Genomic DNA, 14,809 nt, shown 5'->3' on the forward strand with positions numbered 1-14,809 from the left:
GGTAACACAAAACCAGAGGCAGAGTGAACATGATGAAAGCCACAAATCAAGATTAAAACATATCATTGGAAAAGACCCGGATGCTGGGAAAGATTGAGGGCAAGAGGAGGAGGCGACAGAGGATGAGATGGCTGGATGGCATCACCGACTCAATGGACATGAGTTTGAGCAAGCTCTGGGAGATGGTGAAGGACAGAGAAGCCTGGTGTGCTACAGTCCATGGGGTTCCAAAAAGTCAGACAGGGTTTAATAACTGCACAACAACAACAAGCTGGAAATTGGAGAGAGACTTAAAGTAATAGACAAGAGAAAAAATGTTCATATTCAAGAAATCAATTGCATAATTTAAAAATGAATAATGCCTACCTAGACAGCAAAGTATGGGGGGGTGGGGGGCGGGGTGGGTGGATGGTCGTGGTGGTGGGTTTTTTAGTCAACTTTGTTGTATTTACTACAAAAGCCGATTAAAAATCAGATGATTTTGTTTGAAGATAGGAACTCATTGCAGTCTGTACTGTTCAGACTAGACTGCATTTTTGAATTCAATTTGGGACTAAGGATCTTTAGCACAGAGACAGGTCTTAGGTAAGGGGAAACAAAATGAATATTATTTAGTGACAATAACAAACGTTTACCAACTTCTAGGCAACTATGATAAGTACTTTATGAATATTATCTAATTTAATTCTCACAAAAACCCTATAGGCAGACAGAGTATATGATCATTCCTATTTTACAGATGAGGAAGCCAAAGCTGTCAAGTAAAGGGGGCAAAAGTCTTACTCTAAACCATTTTAGACTTTCCATTTCTTAACAATTTTTTGGCCACAAACTTTTTCAGATGGATGAAAGTCTTAGATCTTCTCTGCTGAAAAATTCTATATATAATTTCACGAACTAGAGGGCTACTGGCAAAAGCAGGATTAATGAGAAGCTGGTCCGAGGAAGCAGTTGTCAGCTCGGTGTCAACAAGGCCTTGCTGACAGTGACAGAAAGGAGGGATGCCTCACAATGCTGTGAGCTTCCTGTCACCGAAGTGCTCCCTGCAAAGTGTGGCCAGTCTGTCAGGAGAGCAACAGAGGGAATGCTAAAATGGACCGGAGCTTGGTTAACGATCTTAAAGTATCCTTTTATTGTAAGACCGTGGGCCTAATAATTAATTTTTGTTTGCTGGCAAAACAAAGAAGTTAAAAACTGAAGTTATGGTTTTAACAGACTATTCTGCTGAATACCTAAACATTAGTTATTTCCCACTTATATACGGTATCTATATCAAGTACTTGAAAACTACCTCATCCAAATATTCAAGGTATATTCAACTGTTGACCCTGATGTGATTTATACACTGTCATAATAAAAATAGACCCTTTATTCCTCTGAATTCTTAACTAAAATATTCCCTAAGATAAACACCATAAATCTCCGATCTGAAAACGATGGGGTCTTTGATGAGAATGTTTACTATTTTCATAAGAGATGGGAGCGGGCAGACGGGACGCAGGAGAGAACCTAATTGTTCTGTTCTGCTTCCCAGACCTCTTCGCTAACAGCCAGAGGATCTTACCGTCATCTCTGCTTCACTTCCCATTTGCAATATAATTCACCTCCAGATTCAGCCTCCCACAGCTCCAAGGGGAGCTCACATTTTGCTCCTGACATGCCATTCGGATCACAAGCCTGACAGCTTGGCATACAAATTAAACGTTCATAGGCAAATCTTTTACCTGAAAATCTTCTTCACTCTTCAGGTAGGAAGGAGGGAATAAGGTGAAACTGCAATTCATTAATGCAAAGCTTTGAATTTGGGGGCTGAGAACAAGGGGGGTGGGGCGGGGGCTAAGTTCTTAATTAGGAGCCGGAAACGCGAGGCTCTAGCAGGCAGCTGGCCAAGAAAGGTCCGGTTGAATCAAAGCCTCCTGCAACTCAGATTTCTGTCACTCAAAATCAAAAAGGCAAAACGGAGGAGCAGAGGCCAACGGACAGGTCGCCCACTTCCCAGGAGTTCACTCACACGACAGGACCGCGGGCAGGCGCGCGCCTCTCGAGGGCGTCTGGCTGGCGCGGGGCGGGAGCCGGCGTCCGAGGCGGGTGGGCGTCAGGGCGCGGGCGGCTGAGGCCGGGCCCGGCGCGGAGTGCCGTCCAGCTGTGCGGGCAGTGGCGCCGGCTTCTCGCCAGCGGCCGGCTCAGTCAAGTGGCAGCGTTTGGAGGACGGGGTGTCCTTCGGCCCCGCTCGGGGCTCCTCCTCTCGCCGCCGCCGCGCCCGCCGTGCGCTCCAGAAGGGTTTGCGCCCAGCACCCGGCCGGCCGGCCCCGCAGGTGGCGGCGGAGGGGCGCGCTCGGCTCCAGGGCACGCCCTCTGCGGGCGGCACTCCAGCGCCCGGCGGGGCGGCCGGGCAGCCGGGATCACGTCCTCAGGCGCTGGTGGGGGCGAGGGCGGAGCTGGGCCGTGAGGCTAGGCGTCAGGCCGGCGGGTCCGGCCACCGCCCTCGCGCCCACCCCCTGTACACTATCCAGACTGCGGCTGTCCCCGATCCGTCAGGAATGAGACCCCCCCCCCCCCAAATTTCAAAGACAACATAAACGAGCAAGTCACTTCACTGCCCTGGCCCCTGATTTGAGCCACCAGGACTGCTAACACGCGGGGCTCTGCCCAGATGAGAAGAGGGGTTGGTCCCTTGTGGGGCTGTGGGGAGAACAGGAGCCCACGTGCACAAACGCAGCAGCCTCATCCAGGTCTTCCCAGCTAAGGGTTCCGACGCCCCGGTCCAGGCTGAGCAGCCAAACCCACTTTGACCTCAGAACCTCACACCGCGCAAGCCTAGGTCGGGGGCTCTGCCCTTCCTAACTAGCGGGCACGCTGAGAATGCGGAGCAAAAGTGCTTGATGTAATTAAACATTTAAACGGACACGTCCATTTGGTACTTCTCTATCCAGAAATACTCAACATTTCCCAAGCATGTTTCTCCTTAAAACACCACTAACAAAGCATCCTTTACTAGCTCTTTTTGGTGCTTAAGTCTCCATCTCAAAACATGGCCATAATCCAGTGGTATTTCCGTGCACATTCCCCGTGATGCCTTTATCTTTCCAGCGTGATTCCTAGCAACAATAAAAGCCCCAAAAGAACTACAGAAGAACCATTATTTTAGTTGTGTTTTACAACGGATTAGTCATGCAAAGCTCACGCTTGAAGAGACTTTGGTGATAACTTCACCTGACTTCTTTACATAACAGGTGAGGACAGAGGCCCAGAGTCCAGTGGCAAAACTAAATGTGAAAAAGAAAGGCTGGCACCTACACAGCCCACAGTCTGTAGATTAACATGAGGGTTAGCTCTCTAGAGGTATAGTAAAGAATATGCCTAGATTGCAGAGTGGTGGAGAAACATAAATTATACAAAATCTAAATAGTTCAGACTTTTTTAGACTTTAAATGAATGAAACATTCCTACTTATTACAATGCTTAAATTAACTTAAGTAACTTTTATACACAAAGATGGTAGCTCAGGAATACAATTTTCCTTCAGCATAATATTGATGGAATTGGAGTAGTCACATTCTGACAATTTTAGAATATTAAATACTTATATTAATTGATTTGTCTGATCAGTATTAATTTCTAATGTATACCAGTTGACCACACTAAGATAAAACAAGTATTTAGTTCTAAATATTTCAGGCATATCATGCTAAATAATTAGGATCAAATGCAAGGTTCCACCATTAGGCCTAATTCTTCACTGAAGGTGTCACTGTTTGCCCTCCCTCTTCACACTTTAAGCGCTTACCAACTTTGTGCTGCAGTGATCCGTAAGAGACCTCTGGGTTCCACACAGAGAGATCAGTGTTAGTTCACGATGTGTTCAAGCTGCACACAATACCTCCATAAAGCCAGCCACAGAGATACTATAGTCATGAAATAACTAAAGAAGGGCTATAAGCAAACCAGCCAGTAAGTACACGCCAGTGGATAGAGGACAGAATATACTGTAAAATGTAAATCATAAGAGGTCAGCGAAAAGTGAGTAAGTTTTGATTAGGGTCATGAGACAAGCATAGAATTTTAATTGCTGCAAGAAGATGTGTAATTGATGCTATATCCACAGGGGTGGCAGTGAGCCTGGAACACATATGAATGGGAAGAGAATGAATCCATGAGAAACAGTAATTTGTTTTGTTTAGAGAAATAAATTAGCCACTGAAAGTTCTTAAATTGTAAAGTGATGTAATAAAAATTGTCCTCGACTAGAATAGATTTAGGGTTAATTTGGCAACTCTAAGTAATTAGGTAGAGATTTGTAGCACAAGCAAATCATTCTGCAGAAATCCAGATGGAAAAATACCATGACCTGGCCTACTATAATGCCTGAGAATGAAAAAATACTCATAGAAGATGCTTTGTTATGTTCCATTCATAAACTTTATCTGTGGTTATTCTTGCCAAGATCTGAACTACCAAGATCTGAAACACTTAAAGCTTACTAGAGTTTAAGTATTACTTAAGTATACACTGAATTTTAAGTATTTCAATAATAAGAAATTTGCTCAGGCAATAAAAAGTATCTACCACGTACATATTTCTAGAGTGGAGTTGAAGAAATCACTCAGTTTGCTCAGTAAAAATAAGACAGTTATTAGCTGAGACTGAAATTACTGGAATTTGAGAAAGGCTTTTGTTTTGAGAACTCAACCTTTTTGTAATGAACACTGATTACATTTGGAGTCAGAAAAAAACCCACTAAGACAATTTACAGTTTGAAAAGAAAAGTTGAATAGTTATAGGCCACCTCTAAGAAACCATGATCATGTTACAGGGTCCTTGTTTAGGAATTAGCTACTAGTTTTAATAAAATTTTAGCTAGTACAGTTTTAGCTTCTTTATCAGGCCTTGCTTGACCTTCAGTAAAATATTTTTGACAGTATTTTCACTGTTTACCTTAAAATTTTTTTTATTTACATGTTGTAATAGAGAATTAGAATTATTGGTGCAAGAGGCAATTTATGGATAACCTATGACCTAAAACAAAGGAGCTAGATGCTTTAAATAATTTCATTGGCTTCCCAGAGTTCCTCCTATGACCCTTCCTCCACCTAATGTACTACTTGCAATTGAGCTACATTGATCATCTCGAATTAAAGGATTAGCTTTCAATTAAAAGCGGTTACTGGGAGCCCATCAATTATTTCCCAGGAGAATGCCTAGTTCAGTTCCAGAAAGAGGTCAACTTCTGGGACATTACTACTTATTTAGATCTAGGATTACTCAGTCTTTATGGATAAGGAAGTGCAATACACATAATCTACAGTCAACATCACAGATTCCTAATCTGATTCCAGCCTGATCTAACAACTGAGATTGACTCTACAAGTCTAAAGAGACCAGAAAAGAGTGAATCTACCTAGGGTAAAGTACAACAGAACATCTATACAACAACTGCATTATCTCAGTTTTATGCATGGATCTCAGCTCCCATTTCCTCCAGTGCATAAGACCAAGGCCAGCCCTGCTATTACTATGAGTGAATTACAGCCTAAGCTACTAAGCTTTAGGGTCTCTTTCTGGCTGAGATGACCCTACCCTTCTTGCCCCACTTATACCCACCCCTTCTTGATGTCAGCTGCTATGCATACAACTCTAGATTTCAGTAGCTTCTTTGAAGGGAGGTACCAGGTAATTTCTGTTCCTTTCTTGTGAGGCCACTCTTCATTTCAATTTGTTATTTGAGTTTAGCATGGCTATGTGTTTAGAGAGTAATGAGTCACATATCAGTTCAGTCCTTCTTTTGCTAGAATTGGAGGTCCCATTTGCTCTTCAGCATACTCCAGCCTGGCTTCTCTTCCAGCCACTCTTAAGATGCCTGTTCCTGCCAGTCACCAATGTTTCCTGCATCGTAAAATTCAAGGGACATTTCTTAGGCGTTAATTTTTAGTGCATTCATAAGAACTGGAACACTATTATATGATGCTGGTTTCCTCCCTGTGTCTCTAACTGCTCCTAGTCTTCTGATTAATCTAAATACTCTTGTCACCCAGGGTCTGGTGTAGGTTCTCTGCTTCCTGCAGTATTTCTTCAGAGGAGCTTATCCATTTGCACTGCTTTCATATCATCCTTCTGCCAGTATCCCATATTTACATGTTCTGCCTTGGAGGCCTAACAGGCACCTCAAATTTAACATGTCAAAAACAGCACTCTTGACACCTATCCTCCAAATAAGTTCCTCCTCTGGTCTTCTCCAACTCAGTAAATGGTAACTAGTGGCTATTAATAAAATCAAACTTAGGAGTCATTTTCAGTTCTCCTACTTGTATTATCCCTCCTCTTATTATATACAGTTTTCTAGCTGTTACCTAGATTACCTCCTCTTCAATTTTACCTTGAACATGTGGTTCCCTTTCTCACTAAGTCCTAGCCACACTTACCTGTGCACTTCAGGGCCCCTCATACTTCCCATTTCCTCTATTTTTCCTACTTTCTCACTTGGCTGTCTCCTTCACATCTTGCATGTCTCATTTCAAGTGTCCCCTCTTTGGAGATGACTTTCATGACTGTTTCTTAAAGCAGCCTTCTTTCTATAACCAGCTACTCTTTTATACATTACACTGTTTATTTCCTTCATAGCCTTTATCATTACTTGAAATTACCTTATTTGTTTTTATTTTATCTGCCTTCTCTAGAATCTGAGATCCATGAAAAGAGTAACTTTTAATAGCATTTAAATATTATTGGACTGCCCTGGTGGTACAGTGGAAAAGAATCTGCCTGCCAACTCAGGGGACACATATTTCATCCCTGGCCCAGGAAGATCCATATGACACAGAGCAGCTAAGCCCATGTGCCAGAACTACTGAGCCTGCATCCCTGGACCCTGTGCTCTCAAACAAGAGAAGCCACCACGACGAGAAGCCCGCATACCGCCCTACTAGCCATGACTGGAGACAGCCCATGCACAGCAAGAAAGACCCAGCGCAGCCAAAATAAATAAATAATTTAGAAAACAAGAAAAACCCCATTATTTACCAGCGCCTAGGAGAAGGCGATGGCACCCCACTCCAGTCCTCTTGCCTGGAAAATCCCATGGACAGGGGAGCCCGGTAGGCTGCAGTCCATGGTGTCACTAAGAGTCGGACACGACTGAGCGACTTCGCTTTCACTTTTCATTTTCATGCATTGGGGAAGGAAATGGCAACCCACTCCAGTGTTCTTGCCTGGAGAATCCCAGGGATGGGGGAGCCTGGTGGGCTGCCATCTATGGGGTCGCACGGAGTTGGACACGACTGAAGCAACTTAGCAGCAGCAGCAGCAGGATAATAGTACCTGGGATTCAGTAGGCACTAAAAATATTAATACTTCTTGAGCAAATAACAAGCTACTTCTACTTCCAATTATAGCAGACTAATTTATATTATATCAACTTTCCCCATGAAATAAGTATAAAATTTGGATAAAACCTTAAAAAATTGACTAGAAGTATCCAAAAACTATCAGGGCAGTCAAGACTCAAGGAACCAAGATCCTTATTTGAATATAGATGCTAAAAAGTGAACCTGATGTTTTGTGCAGCATGTCCACTTGAGGCCTTTGCCAATTCATAAACAGCCAAGAGGCTGAGAAGCTTTCATTCATTTCACAGAGTTTGGGAGTTGGAACTGATGAAGTGGCACATCGCAGGAATAGCAAGAATAAATCATAAATAAAGTGAAAGTAAATCAGCTCTCACAAAGACTAAACCTAGTCTTGATTGGCTCAATACATTATGTAGGTCTTTCCTAGTCTAGCAGACTGCAAAACACCACCCAGAGTCTCGAATTACTCCTAAAATTTTCAAATCACAATGTCTGAGATTCAATTAATTACTGCCACACATATTCTGAAGACAAAGACCAAAGACTAAGAGAAAAATGGGAAAAATAAGTAGACCTACAAGAGTTCCAGACACGGATTATAAAATAACTATGATTAATAAGGTAAAAAGGAACTAAAAAGCCTCTTGATGAAAGTGAAAGAGGAGAGTGAAAAAGTTGGCTTAAAGTCCAACATTCAGAAAACTAAGATCATGGCATCCAGTCCCATCATTTCATGGGAAATAGATGGGGAAACAGTGGAAACAGCGTCAGACTTTATTTTTCTGGGCTCCAAAATCACTGCAGATGGTGACTGCAGCCATGAAATGAAAAGATCCTTACTCCTTGGAAGGAAATTTATGACCAACCTAGACAGCATATTAAAAAGCAGAGACATTACTTTACCAACAAAGGTCCGTCTAGTCAAGGCTATGGTTTTTCCAGTAGTCATGTATGGATGTGAGAGTTGGACTGTGAAGAAAGCTGAGCGCCGAAGAAATGATGCTTTTGAACTGTGGTGTTGGAGAAGACTCTTGAGAGTGCCTTGGACTGCAAGGAGATCCAACCAGTCTATCCTAAAGGAGATCAGTCCTGGGTGTTCACTGGAAGGACTGATGCTGAAGCTGAAACTCCAGTACTTTGACCACCTGATGCTCAGAGTTGACTCATTGGAAAAGACCCTGACGCTGGGATGGATTAGGTGCAAGAGGAGGGGATGACAGAGGATGAGATGGCTGGATGGCATCACCGACTCGATGGACATGAGTTTGAGTGAACTCCGGGAGTTGGTGATGGACGGGGAGGCCTGGCGTGCTGCGGTTCATGGGGTTGCAAAAAGTCAGACACTACTGAGTGACTGAACTGAACTGAACTGAATAAGGTAAAAAATAGAAACCCACACAGAATCTTTGTTTTAAATCATATAGAAGCTTTGGAACTGAAAAAGGTAATAACTAAAATTAAGAACTCAGATAGACTGAATGCAGATTAGATACAAATAATAAGAGAAATGGCTTCCCTGGTAGCTCAGTGGTAAAGAGTCTGCCTGCCAATGCAAGAGATGTGGGTTTGATCCCTGGTCCAGGAAGATCCCCTGGAGAAGGGAATGGCAACCTACTCCAGTATTCTTGCCTGGGAAATCCCATGGACAGAGGAGCCTGGTGGGGTCTAGTCCGTGGGGTTGCAAAAGAGATACAACTTAGCAACTAAACCACAACAATAAGAGGAGTAATGAAAGAGAAAGATTGGACCACAAAAAATATCCAGACTAAATCTTCAAATCTTAAAAAGATGAAAAATGTAACAGACTTCTAAGAGGAAAATATGTATTATAGGTGAAATTAAGAGTTCCAGAAGAAGATATAGAGAATAGGGCATAAGTGATATCTGAATAGATAATAGAGGATTTTCCAAAACTGATGAAAAACATGAAGCCACAGATTCAAGATCCTCCATGAATACCGCACAGTTGTACTCATCTCACACACTACTAAAGTAATGCTTAAAGTTCTCCAAGCCAGGCTTCAGCAATACATGAACCATGAACTTCCAGATGTTCAAGCTGCTTTTAGAAAAGGCAGAGGAACCAGAGATCAAATTTCCAACATCCGCTGGATCATCGAAAAAGCAAGAGAGTTCAACAACATCTATTTCTGCTTTATTGACTATGCCAAAGCCTTTGACTGTGTGGATCTCAATCAACTGTGGAAAATTCTTCAAGAGATGGGCATACCAGACCACCTGACCTGCCTCTTGAGAAACCTGTATGCAGGTCAGCAAGCAACAGTTAGAACTGGACATGGAACAACAGACTGGTTCCCAACAGGAAGAGGAGTATGTCAAGACTGTATATTGTCACCCTGCTTATTTAACTTATATGCAGAGTACATCATGAGAAATGCTGGGCTGGAGGAAGCACAAGCTGGAATCAAGATTGCCAGGAGAAATATCAATAACCTCAGATATGCAGATGACACCACCCTTATGGCAGAAAGTGAAGAGGAACTAAAAAGCCTTTGATGGAAGTGAAAGAGGAGAGTGAAAGAGTTGGCCTAAAGCTCAACATTCAGAAAACTAAGATCATGGCATCTGGTCCCATCATTTCATGGGAAATAGATGGGGAAACAGTGGAAACAGCATCAGACTTTATTTTTCTGGGCTCCAAAATCACTGCAGATGGTGATTACAGCCATGAAATTAAAAGACACTTACTCCGTGGAAGGAAAGTTATGACCAACCTAGACAGCATATTAAAAAGCAGAGACATCACTTTGCCAACAAAGGTCTATCTAGTCAAAGCAATGTTTTTTTCAGTGGTCATGTATGGATGTGAGAGTTGGGCTATAAAGAAAGCTGAGTGCAGAAGAATTGATGCTTTTGAACTGTGGTGTTGAAGACTCTTGAGAGTCCCTTGGACTGCAAGGAGATCCAACCTGTCCATCCTAAAGGGGATCAGTCCTGGGTGTTCATTGGAAGGACTGATGTTAAAGCTGAAACTCCAATATTTTGGCCACCTGATGCTCAGAGTTGACTCATTGGAAAAGACCTTGATGCTGGGAGGGATTTGGGGCAGGAGGAGAAGGGGACAACAGAGGATGAGACGGTTGAATGGCATCACTGACTCAATGGACATGGGTTTGGGTGAACTCCAAGAGTTGGTGATGGACAGGGAGGCCTGGCGTGCTGCGGTTCATGGGGTCGCAAAGAGTCCAACATGACTGAGCAACTGAACTGAACTTAACTGATGAATACCAAGCTAGATAAAGTCCAATAAAATCACATCTAAGCACGTATTAGTAAAACTGCTGAAAAACAAACAGAAGATCTCAGAACAGCAGAGGAAGAGAGATATTATAAATCATCCTCAAAAGATCAATAGTATTTACAACTGCCTTTGAATAGAATTGATGAAAGCTAAAAGGCAATAGAAATGACATCAAAGTATTTAATAAAACCTGCCAATATTCCTATTTTTTTCATAACCCTGCATAGGCAAATATTTTTAAACAGAACACAAAAAGGATATCCATAAATAAGACTAAGTAATAATATTAAATGAAAAGAAAGACCTTCTTTTCATGAAATGATACTAAGAATGAATATGTGAAACATATCATAGGAAAAGATAATTGCAATAAAGATATCTTAAACAGGACTCACATATAAAATAAAAGTAACTTCTGCAAGAAAAAGATAACCCAATTTTTAAAATGCTAAAAATTTTAATGGGCAATTTACAAAAGAGGATATCTAAGTGGGCATTTTACAAAAGAGGATTAATAAATATATGCAAATATGCTCATCATTACTAGTCACTATGAAATGCAAATTAAGATCAAAATAAGATACCATTAGACACCCCTCAGACTTGGGAGAACACCAAATGTTGGTTAGGATAATGTACAACTGGAACTCTCGTATGCTACAAATGGGAAGAAAATTGGGACAATCATTTTGAAAGATGTTTGGTGCTATTATCTAGAGCTAAATATTTTCCTATCATAAGATATGAAAATCACATTCATAATAAAAATTTATGTGCATGTGCACCAAGAGACAAGAACATTTACAGCATCATTATTTATGATATTCCAAAATTAGAAATGCTTATCACTATTAGAAACACATCTGGTAATTACTGTGCACTCAATGAATAAAAGTGTTATTATCTTTTTAGCCTATGGAAATCTTTCCATTCTATTGTACATTATAAAAAATCCACCTAGCTGAGAACCAAAAACATCTGCTCAGAAATATCTAATTAAAGATAGTAATTGGAAGTACTTAAATAAAATAATTACTACTTCAAGAATTGTTAAAATTTATAATAAATTTAATCCTTGAGTTCTTTTCTTTCAAGTACCAGAATTCCAACATTAGGCATAAATTAGATTCAATTTTATTTTTAAGAAGCATGCTCTTATGATTCCGGAACAAAGATTCGTCTCTCTGCTGAAATTCAGAACTAAGTTTTTAAAGTAAATATCTTGCAAAGAGAAAAAAAAAATTGTTACTTCACTATAAATCATCAGTTAACATCTTGGCTACTAACTGTGGCCAAGTGAATCAGATAACCTCAGGGTTTTTATTCAGGAAAAAATAACCTGAAGTTATCAGGTTCACTAAACTATTACCAGTCTCCTTCAGTAGTTGTGAGCCCAACTGAATAGTTTCTCCATAGATATTAGAGTCTTGTTTTTTCAAGACCTCTCACGCTACCTTTTCTAAATGATGGCTGAAAAAGATTTACAAGATGTAATCCTAATCCTAAGAATCATTGGTTTAAAAAATAGATACACAAACATACTGGAACTTGGTATAATATGATTTGTTAAAATTCCTATATATTCTTTCTGAAAATGGGAAACCACGGATCCACAGTTAGTGGCCAAGGAACTAGTCATAATCTACATGACTGATTTAGGAGCACTTTTCCCTATCCTCCCATTACATTTTATATGTGTGTCCCTAATAAGATATACTTAGTTGTAATGAATGGTTTGCATTTATGTATTCTCACTCAAATGACAGAAATAATGATTTAGTTAGCAAGTGTGAGATGGACACATACACACTGCTGTATATAAAAGAGATGACCAACAAGGACGTGCTGTATAGCACAGGTAATGCTGCTCAATATAAAAACCTAATTGGGAAAATAATTTGAAAAATAGAAACATTTATATGTATAACTGACTAAATTTGCTGTACATCTGAAATTAACACCATCTTGTTAATTTACTGTACTCCAATAGAAAAGTTAAAAAAAAACCAGAAGATGTCTTTTCATTAGCATGCCCAATTCCTAGCTGAGTACCTAGTACCTAATGGGAACTTAAGATGTGTCAAATAGAGGAAAACCAAAGGAAGTTATAAATACACTAGAGAAAACTGTGAATTCCAAGTCAAGATCTCAGATTTGTAAATCACAGGGCAAGACAAAACTTTGTAGAACTTGATATCCCCTGGGTGACCTAACAGAAACCAAATCCTAAAGTCAAAAAACACAGCAGTTGGATGACGTCTCTCTCAACATGATACAGTAATCTGTTTCAACATTGGGACAGTCTTGCTCACATTTATTGTAATGCACTCTTCTGCTTACCTTCTAATGGTATTTGCTTGTATAAGAACTTTTATTCATTTATTTCTAGTGAAATAAAAAAAAATTTACTCTCAAATATCTAGATAAATAAGTAACTACTTAAAATGATAAATCTATCATCAGTGTATTCCAGATAAGAAATTTTCATTAAAATGTTTCCTGAGAAATTGCTCCCATGTGCCCAACATCTTAAGCAAGAAAAATCCATAGGCTTCCTCAGATATGTCTATCAGAGTTTAAGTTTGGATTGTGTTTATTACCAATAAACCTTAAACAAGACTCTTAAATAACTATTTCCCTGGTATTTTGTTAAGTGAGCATGGGGACATGATCATTCCAATTTTACTGATGGAGGAATCAAAAGGCATAAAGCCCTCCTGCCTTACCTCTGCAGTCCTAAATGGGAGACAGATTACTGTCCAACATGTTTCTCTCAGGTGTTGCCTCTGTGGCTCTATTAGCAATTCTATTTTCTTTTCCAAGACTTCTTTATGATTCATAAAGTTTAAATTATAATTGTCTCTACTGTATATATTCCACATTTATGGCTTCTTTTCCTTCAAAAGACTTTCACTCCATTTTTTCCCCAACTACTTCATTGACTTGAGTGGTCGAGAAGAATATTCTGCTTAAACAGAAAGCTATCTATGGGACCAACATCAGTTCAGTTCAGTTCAGTCGCTCAGTCGTGTCTGACTCTGCAACCCCATGGACTGCAGCACGCTAGGCCTCCCTGTCCATCACCAACTCCCAGAGTTTACTCAAACTCATGTCCGTTGAGTTGGTGATGCCATCCAACCATCTCATCCTCTGTCATCCCTACTTCTCCCGCCTTCAATCTTTCCCAGCATCAGGGTCTTTTCAAAGGAGTCAGTTCTTTGCAGCAGGTGGTCAAAGCACTGGAGTTTCAGCTTCAGCATCAGTCCTTCCAATGAATATTCAGAACTGATTTCCTTTAGGATGGACTGGTTGGATCTCCTTGCAGTCCAAGGGACTCTCAAGAGTCTTCTCCAACACCACAGTTCAAAAGCATCAATTCTTTGGTGCTCAGCTTTCTTTATAGTCCAACTCTCACATCCATACATGACCACTGGAAAAATCATAGCTTTGACTAGACGGACCTTTGTTGGCAAAGTAATGTCTCTGCTTTTTATTTATTTATTTATTTATTTTGTTTTACTTATAACTTTACTTTATAAACTATGAAAAATTTAAAATACACTAAAGTCTGGACTGAATCAAGTGTACTTAAAAATATGGAATGCTTCACGAATTTGCGTGTCATCCTTGCGCAGGGGCCATGCTAATCTTCTCTGTATCATTCCAATTTTAGTATATGTGCTGCCGAAGCGAGCACAGTAATGTCTCTGCTTTTTAATATGCTGTCTAGGTTGGTCAAAGCTTTCCTTCCAAGGAGTAAGCGTCTTTTAATTTCATGGCTGCAGTCACCATCTGCAGTGATTTTGGAGCCAAGAAAAATAAAGTCAGCCACTGTTTACACTGTTTCCCTATCTATTTGCCATGAAGTGATGGGACCAGATGCCATGACCTTAGTTTTCTGAATGTTGAGCTTTATGCCAACTTTTTCCATCTCTTCTTTCACTTTCATCAAGAGGCTGTTTAGTTCTTCTTCACTTTCTGCCATAAGGGTGGTGTCATCTGCATATCTGAGGTTATTGATATTTCTCCTGGCAATCTTGATTCCAGCTTGTGCTTCCTCCAGCCCAGCATTTCTCATGGTGTACTCAGCATATAAGTTAAATAAGCAGGGTGATAATATACAGACTTGATGTACTCCTTTTCCTGTTGGGAACCAGTCTGTTGTTCCATGTCCAGTTCTAACTGTTGCTTGCTGACCTGCATA

At 40.6% G+C, this 14,809-nt stretch overlaps 1 non-coding gene across 1 annotated transcript; it reads right to left on the reverse strand.

Annotated features, from left to right (window-relative positions):
- Nucleotides 1–14,195: 14,195 nt before the first annotated feature.
- LOC133051398 (U6 spliceosomal RNA) lies at nucleotides 14,196–14,302 on the reverse strand. Its single transcript, XR_009691879.1, has one exon. It is a non-coding gene; the product is annotated as a U6 spliceosomal RNA (small nuclear RNA).
- Between the last annotated feature and the right edge of the window lie 507 nt (nucleotides 14,303–14,809).

This window comes from Dama dama, chromosome 33, assembly GCF_033118175.1.
Source record: "Dama dama isolate Ldn47 chromosome 33, ASM3311817v1, whole genome shotgun sequence".
NCBI lineage: Eukaryota > Metazoa > Chordata > Mammalia > Artiodactyla > Cervidae > Dama > Dama dama.